The sequence below is a fragment of the Triticum dicoccoides genome, chromosome 1A (genome assembly GCF_002162155.2).
Source record: "Triticum dicoccoides isolate Atlit2015 ecotype Zavitan chromosome 1A, WEW_v2.0, whole genome shotgun sequence".
NCBI lineage: Eukaryota > Viridiplantae > Streptophyta > Magnoliopsida > Poales > Poaceae > Triticum > Triticum dicoccoides.
In genome coordinates, this window is record NC_041380.1 from 153,676,672 (window position 1) to 153,687,049 (window position 10,378).

Here is a 10,378-nt window from a genome sequence, read left to right on the forward strand (position 1 = left end):
GCAATTGTTTCATACTTTAGTAATCTCAAACCTATAAACTTTCACGAAATATATGAGTGCGAGCCATGGACATATCACTATGGGTGGAATAGAATATGATGATGGGGGTTATGTGGAGAAGACAAAAAAGGAGAAAGTCTCACATCAATGAGGCTAATCAAAGGGCTACGAAGATGCCCATCGATTGATGTTAATGCAAGGAGTAGGGATTGCCATGCAACGGATGCGCTAGAGCTATAAATGTATGAAAGCTCAACAAAAGAAACTAAGTGGGTGTGCATCCAACTTGCTTGCTCATGAAGACCTAGGGCACTTGAGGAGGCCCGTTGTTGGAATATACAAGCCAAGTTCTATAATGGAAAATTCCCACTAGTATATGAAAGTAACAAAACAACTCTATCATGAAGATTATGGTGCTACTTTGAAGCACAAGTGTGGCAAAGGATAGTAACATTGTCCCCTTTTTTGGGCCTTTTTTGGGCCTTTCTCTTTTTTGGGGGACAATGCTCTATGAATGATGATCATCACACTTCTTTTTATTTACAACTCAATGATTACAACTCGATACTAGAACAAAGTATGACTCTATATGAATGCCTCCGGCGGTGTACCGGGATATGCAATGAATCAAGAGTGACATGTATGAAAATTATGAAGGGTGGCTTTGCCACAAATACTATGTCAACTACATGATCATGCTAAGCAATATGACAATGATGAATGTGTCATGATAAACGGAATGGTGGAAAGTTGCATGGCAATATGTCTCGGAATGGCTATGGAAATGCCATAATAGGTAGGTATGGTGGCTGTTTTGAGGAAGATATAAGGAGGTTTATGTGTGAAAGAGTGTATCATATCATGGGGTTTGGATGCACCGGCAAAGTTTGCACCAACTCTCAATGTGAGAAAGGGTAATGCACGGTACCGTAGAGGCTAGCAATGATGGAAGGGTGAGAGTGCGTATAATCCATGGACTTGACATTAGTCATAAAGAACTCACATACTTATTGCAAAAATCTACAAGTCATCAAAAACCAAGCACTACGCGCATGCTCCTAGGGGGATAGATTGGTAGGAAAAGATCACCGCTCGTCCCCGACCGCCATTCATAAGGAGGACAATCAAAGAACACCTCATGTTTCAAATTTGTTACATAACGTTTACCATACGTGCATGCTATGGGACTTGCAAACTTCAACACAAGCATTTCTCAAATTCACACCTACTCAACTAGCACGACTTTGATATTATTACCTCCATATCTCAAAACAATCATCAAGCATCAAACTTTTCTTAGTATTCAAAACACTCATAAGAAAAAAATTATTAATCTCGAATACCTAGCATATTAGGATTATTTAAGCAAATTACCATGCTATTCAAGACTCTCAAAATAATCTAAGTGAAGCATGAGAGATCAATAGTTTCTATAAAACAAATCCACCACCGTGCTCTAAAAGATATAAGTGAAGTACTAGAGCAAAACTATATAACTCAAAAGATATAAGCGAACCACATAGAGTATTCTAACAAATTCCAATCATGTATGGCTCTCTCAAAAGGTGTGTACAGCAAGGATGATTGTGGTAAACTAAAAATCAAAGACTCAAATCATACAAGACGCTCCAAGCAAAACACATATCATGTGGTGAATAAAAATATAGCTCCAAGTAAAGTTACCGATAGAAGTAGACGACCTTCCGGGGCATCCCTAAGATTTGGCTTTTAGGTGTCCTTAGATTATCTTGGGGGTGCCATGGGCATCCCCAAGATTAGGCTCTTACAAATCCTTGTTCCATAATCCATCAAATCTTTACCCAAAACTTGAAAACTTCACAACACAAAACTCAAAGTAGAAGATCTCGTGAGCTCCGTTAGCGAAAGAAAACAAAAGACCACTTCAAGGTACTGTAATGAACTAATTATTTATTTATATTGGTGTTAAATCTACTGTATTCCAACTTCTCTATGGTTTATAAACTATTTTACTAGCCATAGATTCATCAAAATAAGCAAACAACACGAAAAACAGAATCTGTCAAAAACAGAACAGTCTGTAATAATCTGTAGCTAGCGCAAGATCTGGAACCCCAAAAATTCTAAAATAACTTTCTGGACGTGAAGAATTTATCTATTAATCATCTGCAAAAATAATTAACTAAATATCACTTTCCAAATAAAAATGGCAGCAGTTCTCGTGAGCGCTAAAGTTTCTGTTTTTTACAGCAAGATATTAAGACTTTCCCCAAGTCTTCCCAACGGTTCTACTTGGCACAAACACTAATTAAACACAAAAAACACAACCAAAACAGAGGCTAGGTAAATTATTTATTACTAAACAGGAGCAAAAAGCAAGGAATAAAAATAAAATTGGGTTGCCTCCCAACAAGCGCTATCGTTTAACGCCCCTAGCTAGGCATAAAAAGCAAGGATAGATCTAAGTATTGCCATCTTTGGTAGGCAATCCATAAGTGGCTCTCATAATAGGTTCATAAGGTAATTTAATTTTATTTCTAGGAAAGTGTTCCATGCCTTTCCTTAACGGAAATTGGAATCTAATATTTCCTTCCTTCATATCAATAATTGCACCAATCGTTCTAAGGAAAGGTCTACCAAGAATAATAGGACATGAAGGATTGCAATATATGTCAAGAACAATAAAATATAAGGGCACATAATTCCTGTTTGCAACAGTAATAACATCATTAATTCTTCCCATAGGTTTCTTAATAGTGGAATCCGCAAGGTGCAAGTTTAGAGAGCAATCGTCAAAATCACGGAAACCTAACAAATCACACAAAGTCTTTGGAATCGTGGAAACACTAGCACCCAAATCACACAAAGCATAGCATTCATGATCTTTAATTTTAATTTTAATAGTTGATTCCCACTCATCATAAAGTTTTCTAGGGATAGAAACTTCCAACTCAAGTTTTTCTTCATAAGATTGCATCAAGGCATCAACGATATGTTTAGTAAACGCTTTATTTTGACTATAAGCATGAGGAGAATTTAGCACGGATTGGAACAAGGAAATACAATCAATCAAAGAGCAATTTTCATAATTAAATTCCTTGAAATCCAAAATAGTGGGTTTAGCAACATCTAGGGTTTTAATTTCTTCGATCCCACTTTCATCAATTTTAGCATCAAGACCTAAAAACTCCGAATTTTGGAACGCCTTCTAGGTAAAGGTGGATCATATCCAGTCCCATAATTATCAAGATTCATATTGTAAAACAAAGATTTAATAGGGGACGCATCAATAACTTTTAGATCTTCATCTTTATTTTCATAGGAACTAGAAGAACACACTCTTATAAAGGCATCTTTCTTAGCACGCATCCTAGCGGTTCTTTCTTTGCACTCATCAATGGAAATTCTCATGGCTTTGAGAGACTCATTGATATCATGATTAGGTGGAATAGATCTAAGTTTCAAAGAATCAACATCAAGAGAAATCCTATCAACGTTCCTAGCCAAATCATCAATCTTAAGCAATTTTTCTTCAATCAAAGCATTGAAATTCTTTCGTGAAGTAATAAATTCTTTAATATTAGATTCAAAACCAGAGGGCATCTTATTATAATTTCCATAAGAATTGTTGTAGGAATTACCATAATTATTAGAGGGATTACTAGGATAAGGCCTAGGATTAAAATTTCCTCTATACGCATTGTTACCAAAATTGTTCCTACCAACAAAATTCACATCCATAGATTCATTATTATTATCAATCAAAGTAGACAAGGGCATATCATTAGGATCAGAAGAAACACTTTTATTAGCAAATAATTTCATAAGTTCATCCATCTTTCCACTCAAAACATTAATTTCTTCTATCGCATGCACTTTTTTATTAGTAGATTTTCTAGTGTGCCATTGAGAATAACTAACCATAATATTATCTAGGAGTTTAGTAGCTTCTCCTAAAGTGATTTCCATAATAGTGCCTCCCGCGGCCGAATCTAAAAGATTTCTAGAAGCAAAATTCAATCCGGCATAAAATTTTTGTATAATCATCCACAAATTTAAACCATGAGTAGGGCAATTACACATCATTAGTTTCATCCTCTCCCAAGCTTGTGCAACATGTTCATGGTCAAGTTGCTTATAATTCATAATATCGTTTCTAAGGGAGATGATCTTAGCGGGAGGAAAATACTTAGAGATAAAAGCATCTTTGCACTTGTTCCAAGAATCAATACTATTTTTAGGCAAAGACGAAAACCAAGCTTTAGCACAATCTCTAAGCGAAAAAGGAAATAGCTTCAATTTAACAATATCATTATCCACATCTTTCTTATTTTGCATATCACACAAATCAACAAAGCTATTTAGATGGGTAGCGGCATCTTCACTAGGAAGGCCGGAAAACGGATATTTCATAACAAGATTCAGCAAGGCGGCATTAATTTCACAAGATTCAGCATTGGTCAGAGGAGCAATCGGAGTGCTAATAAAATCATTGTTGTTGGTATTGGTAAAGTCACAGAATTTAGTGTTATCTTGAGCCATCGTGACAAGCAAGCAATCCAACACACAAGCAAACAAAAAGCAAGCGAGCAAAAAGAGGAAAATAGAGAAAGAGAGGGAGGATAGAGAGAGAGAGAGGGCGAATAAAACGGCAAGGGTGAAGTGGCAGAGAGGAAAACGAGAGGCAAATGGCAAATAATGTAATGCGGGAGATAAGGGTATGTGATGGGTACTTGGTATCTTGACTTTTGCGTAGGCGCCAGAAATGGCTCGTTGTCGGAAGTCAAATCTTGACTTGCGCGAACCTCCCCGGCAACGGCGCTAGAAATTCTTCTTGCTACCTCTTGAGCACTACGTTGGATTTCCCCGAAGAAGAAAGGATGATGCAGCAAAGTAGCGTAAGTATTTCCCTCAGTTTTTGAGAACCAAGGTATCAATCCAGTAGGAGGTTGCGCGCGTGTCCCTAGTACCTGCACAAAACAAATAACTCCTTGCAACCAACACGATAAGGGGTTGTCAATCCCTTCATGGTCACTTATGAGAGTGAGATCTGATAGATATGATAAGATAATATTTTTGGTATTTTTGTGATAAAGATGCAAAGTAAAATAAAAGCAAAGGAAATAACTAAGTATTGGAAGATTAATATGATGAAGATAGACCCGGGGGCCATAGGTTTCACTAGTGGCTTCTCTCAAGAGCATAAGTATTTTACGGTGGGTGAACGAATTACTGTTGAGCAATTGACAGAATTGAGCATAGTTATGAGAATATCTAGGTATGATCATGTATATAGGCATCACGTCCAAGACAAGTAGACCGACTCCTGCCTGCATCTACTACTATTACTCCACTCATTGACCGCTATCTAGCATGCATCTAGAGTATTAAGTTCATGAAAACAGAGTAACGCCTTAAGCAAGATGACATGATGTAGAGGGATAAATTCATGCAATATGATAAAAAAACCATCTTGTTATCCTCGATGGCAACAATACAATACGTTCCTTGCTGCCCCTACTGTCACTGGGAAATGACACCGCAAGATTGAACCCAAAGCTAAACACTTCTCCCATTACAAGAAAGATCAATCTAGTAGGCCAAACCTGTAACATCCCAAATTTTCAATTTGGAATGTTATACATTAGATCATCAATGCATATCATATTTTTTTGCTTTTGGTTGATCCTAGAAATTCTACGCAACTCAATGACCCACGGTGAGAGTTGGGGATTTCGTTATTTTCATATTTGAGTTTTCTCAAATTTTGAGAATAGGATCATTTGATTTTATTTATTTTATCATCAATTATTTCTATTACAAAAATATGAGAGAGGGAATAAAATATCTTTCCCAAAATAAAGAAATATTGAGGATTTAATAATAAAATCAAATAAGATTTTATTTCGGAGTTTTTCGATGTTTTATTTGAATTTAGGAAAAATGTGCTTTTTTAAAAATTGCATTTAGGTCCCAAGTAAATTTTCACCTTGTGCGGCTTGATTTTAGAAATCAGAGAAAAAAACTCGGAATTTTTGGAGTCCATTTAGTATTTCTTTTTATTTTTCTTCTGGGTGTAATTAAAAAAACGAACCGACCTAGGGCCGTGTCCGACTAGGACTCCCGGCCCGTTAGGCTATATATAGCCGGGGGAGGCCCAGCCGAAAAGCCCCGCCCCAAGCCGCCCCAGCGCCACCGCCGCCGCCGCCCCGCCGCCGCCTTGCCGCCGAACGCCGCCGCCGCCGCACGCCGCCCGAGGTCCGCCGCCACCTCGAAATCCGCGTCGTTTTTTATTCTTTTTTAGATTCGTTTTTTTAAATAGATCGGTTTTTCCGATTTATTTAATTTAGCGAGCGTTCGTCGTTTTTCTTTTTCTCGGATTAAATCCGTGATTTTTCTGATCGCGATTCCTGATCCGATTTTCGATTTAGTGTAACTTTTCGCTCGTTTATCGGAATCAGGCGATTCAAGCGCCTAGAGTTTCGTCTCGAAACCCTCTATCCGTTTAACCAACTTAAACCAGTTTTTTCTACTATAAAATTTTCCCTAGATCCAGATTAGTAGAACGAAGTTGTTTTCTTTCGCCGTTTGACTTTCGTTGCTTCGTTCGATTTGATTCTTTTTGCCAACCGGAGTTCTTAAGTTGAACCCTCTGGTTAGATATCTTATTTGAGTTTTACCTGTGCATTAGATGAGTACTTATTGTATGCTTGTTTGTTTGTCTGCGATAGAATCCCGGAGTGCGCCGCATATTACTTCGAATCTCTAGGTTTCCCGGATCATTAGCAAGGCAAGTAACACTTTGATCATACCTTTTCTACTACCCAGTTTTATTGCATTAGATCAATCCTCACACATTGCATGGTTAGGATCTAATTAAATTGTGGGATGGGAAGTAGATGAGGTAGTACCTATTACCTGTTTATTATCAAACCTTTGGGAGTTACTTCCGCGTTTGCTTATTATGCCATGCTATGCTAGTAGACGTGGATTGGGTGAGTGATATCCATGATAGATGTGAGTTTTGTTAATTAATGGTTTATCTAAGGTGGCAACTTAAACACACATCTGGGTGGATTGAGGCACCTGGGTATTCCAGGACTTACCTGTTTTCTTTTGGACCGCCACCCAGGCTCAAAGGGATGATGAGACTATTCATACTAGAAACTTCCGTGTGCAGCCACAAGCTATTATGGGCTCTAGCATAGTTGACTAAGTCGTGCGAACTCTTACAGTGGTAGACTAGCAGATGTAGGGGATGTAGGTGGTACGATCTACCCGATCGTAAGGTGCTAGCGCTTCTGAAAGACTATGTCTCCGTCATCCGTCTTCTCAAACACCCTGTAGTGCGAGAAACCCAATGGAGGCGATCGAGTCTTGTGGGGAAAAGTGCGCAAACCTCTGCAAAATGTAATAAACTAATCATGGTTAGCCGTGTCCCCGGTTATGGACATCTTGAGTATCTAGTACCTAGATTATCATGTGAATCTCAACATATTACTCTAAATTAATTTTGTTGGGTTTTGTTTAATGATGATGCTTAATTGGGATTGAGAATGCTGTCAACCATTCTCAATGTTTAACAACTACCATGATAGTTAAATAAATTTATTCCTTTGAAGTAGGGGAAAATTGGCTTTACGCAAAACTGTAACCATAGAGCTTTCCACCAGCCAATTATGCATATAGTATAGTTGTTTCATTCCATTACTCTCTATGTGTTACATTGCCAGCATATTCCATGTGCTGACCCGTTTCGGGCTGCAACGTTAATGTTGTAGACGTTTCAGATGACGACTAAGGAGTTTTTAGGTCGTGGTTCTATACTCAGTGATGCCGTTGGAGTTGATGGACTCACTTATCTTCCAAGCCTTCCGCTGTTATCGATATTAGATGGTCTTAAGCCATATTTATTATATTAAGTTCTCTTTTGAGACACTCGATGTAATAAGTGTGTGATTGCTACTCTGCTATAAATCCTCCGAGTACTGTGTGGTGTCAGCATTACTGATCCAGGGATGACACCGGAGCACAGAGATCAGACTATTTGAGGTCTGGTCGCTACAGAGATGGTATCAGAGCACACACTGACTGTAGGACACGACCACTAAGCTCAAAGACCTAGATCACTATTCACTCTCTTCTCTTCTGACCTCTCATCTTTTCTACTCTTTTAGGCTGGCGGATGCAAGGAACAAGTTCACACAACCGGATGAAGATACACCCTTTGGACGTCACTTGAAGGAAGTCACTAGATACCTGAATATAGGAGTACCAAGCTTCACCGGAACATACAACGCCACTTTACCTGAAGAAGAGCGCTGGATGATTCAAGTTCAAGTTCCAGGAAGGACGTTCATGCCAGTCACTAAGCCCATAGAGTTTTCTTTTGATACACCAACTTGGAGTCTAGGAAAGAGCATGGCCGCTCACATCGCCATGGGACGCATTGGAGAAGTCTACTGCAATGATCTCAAGGATACTATCTACCAGATTTGTGGGTGCCGAGATGAGCACTTGGAGATGATCAGCACCAGGAAGGGTAGATCAATCACAGCTTTTATCCAGGAGTTAAACCAGCACATTCGACGATAGGAAAACCAGATGTGTGCCGACATGATAGATCTGAAGAAGGCTAAGACTAGAATCAAGGAACTGGAGGAAGAACTCAAGGCTACACGTGAAGATTATGAAGAGGAAATTGAAGTATTGGTGGAGAAGAATGACGACCTGATCAAGAAGATTGGAATATTTATGGGAGGCCCTACGCCAGTAGAGGAAGACGAAGAACCCAAGGAGATTAGCCCGGAAGACTACATCATCATCGACGACACCGACTCGGATCCATATAGTAGCGATGATGACTATGTTGATGAAGCTGGAGCAGATATCATGGAGTCTGCAACCGAAGAATATTTCTAGTAGACCACCTCATCAGTAGTAGTAGTCCACCATGTAAATACAGTAGTCCGAGCACTTTTGCGATAGTTAGATCAATTGTATGCCCTTGTTTGATTGAATGAAGTGAATTGTTTGTTTTGCCTCATGTGCATATGGGTAGTGTTTTCTCTTTAGACCCCCTCTATTCTTACATCTCATCTTTTCTAAACCCTCAGATGCCTCCGAGACGTGACCCCGGATTTGCCTTTCCACCGGAGCTCACCCAGTTGATCCAGCAGTAGAACACATTGATGCAGTTGCTAATCCAGAATCAGAATCAAGGGAACAACAACAAAAACCCACCACCACCACCACCTGTTGATCACTTAGCCCGATTTCTTAGGCTGAATCCGCCGGTGATCTCCAGTAGCATCGAGCCGATAGTAGCAGATGATTGGCTCCGCAAGATAGCTAGGGAGTTGACCACAGCAGGATGCATAGATGCGGAGAAGGTGAAGTTTGCCGCACATCAGTTAGAAGGACCCGCAGCATCATGGTGGGAGAATTTCACAGCCGCTTTCCCTGTCAACACTGTCACATGGGACAAGTTTCAGTAGGCTTTTCGTACTGCACATGTTTCAGCAGGAGCTATGGCCATGAAGAAGCGTGAGTTTCGCAACTTGCGCCAAGGAGGACAGACAGTTGGCCAGTATGTGGAGGACTTTAGTAAGTTAGCACGTTATGCACCAGATGACGTCGCTGCGGATGCAGCAAAGCAGGAGAAGTTTCTGGAAGGACTGAATGATGAGTTGAGCATGCAGTTGATGGTAGCAACCTTCAACAACTACCAGGAGTTGGTAGACCGTGCTCTTATGATTGAAGGGAAGCAGCAGCAAATTGAGAATCGCAAGAGGAAGTATGGACAAGGAAAGTACACTTCAGGAGCTCAGCAGAAGCCACATTTTACCCCTAGACTGGGAGGACATTTTCAGCATACCCATGGAGGAGGTAGCTCGCACAATCACAATGGCACCAAGAATGGTAATGGTAATGGAGGAAGCAACGGCCTGAATCGCACCAACCCATCAACCCCAGCCAAGAAGGACCTGAGCCAAGTCACTTGCTTTAAGTGTCAGAAGACCGGACATTATGCCAATGAATGTCCTGAAGGCCAAAATGGTAATGGAAGTTCTGGGAAGAAGCCGAACCCTTTCAACAGGGGACAGGTGAACCACGTTAGCGTGGAGGAGGTTGAAGCTCAGCCTAATGCAGTAATAGGTAAGTTTTTGGTTAAGTCATTTACTGCACTCGTTCTTTTTGATACTGGTGCATCACATTCATACATCTCAAGGGAATTTGTGGATAAGTATAACCTATCAACCCAAGCCCTTAGGTCACCCATGTTAGTAACCTCGCCTGGAGCAGAGTATGTGGCTAGTCTATGGTGTGATCGGTTACCATTAAGGATTGGTAACTATGTTTTTCCCTCAGACCTAATAGTATTGGAATCCCAAGGATT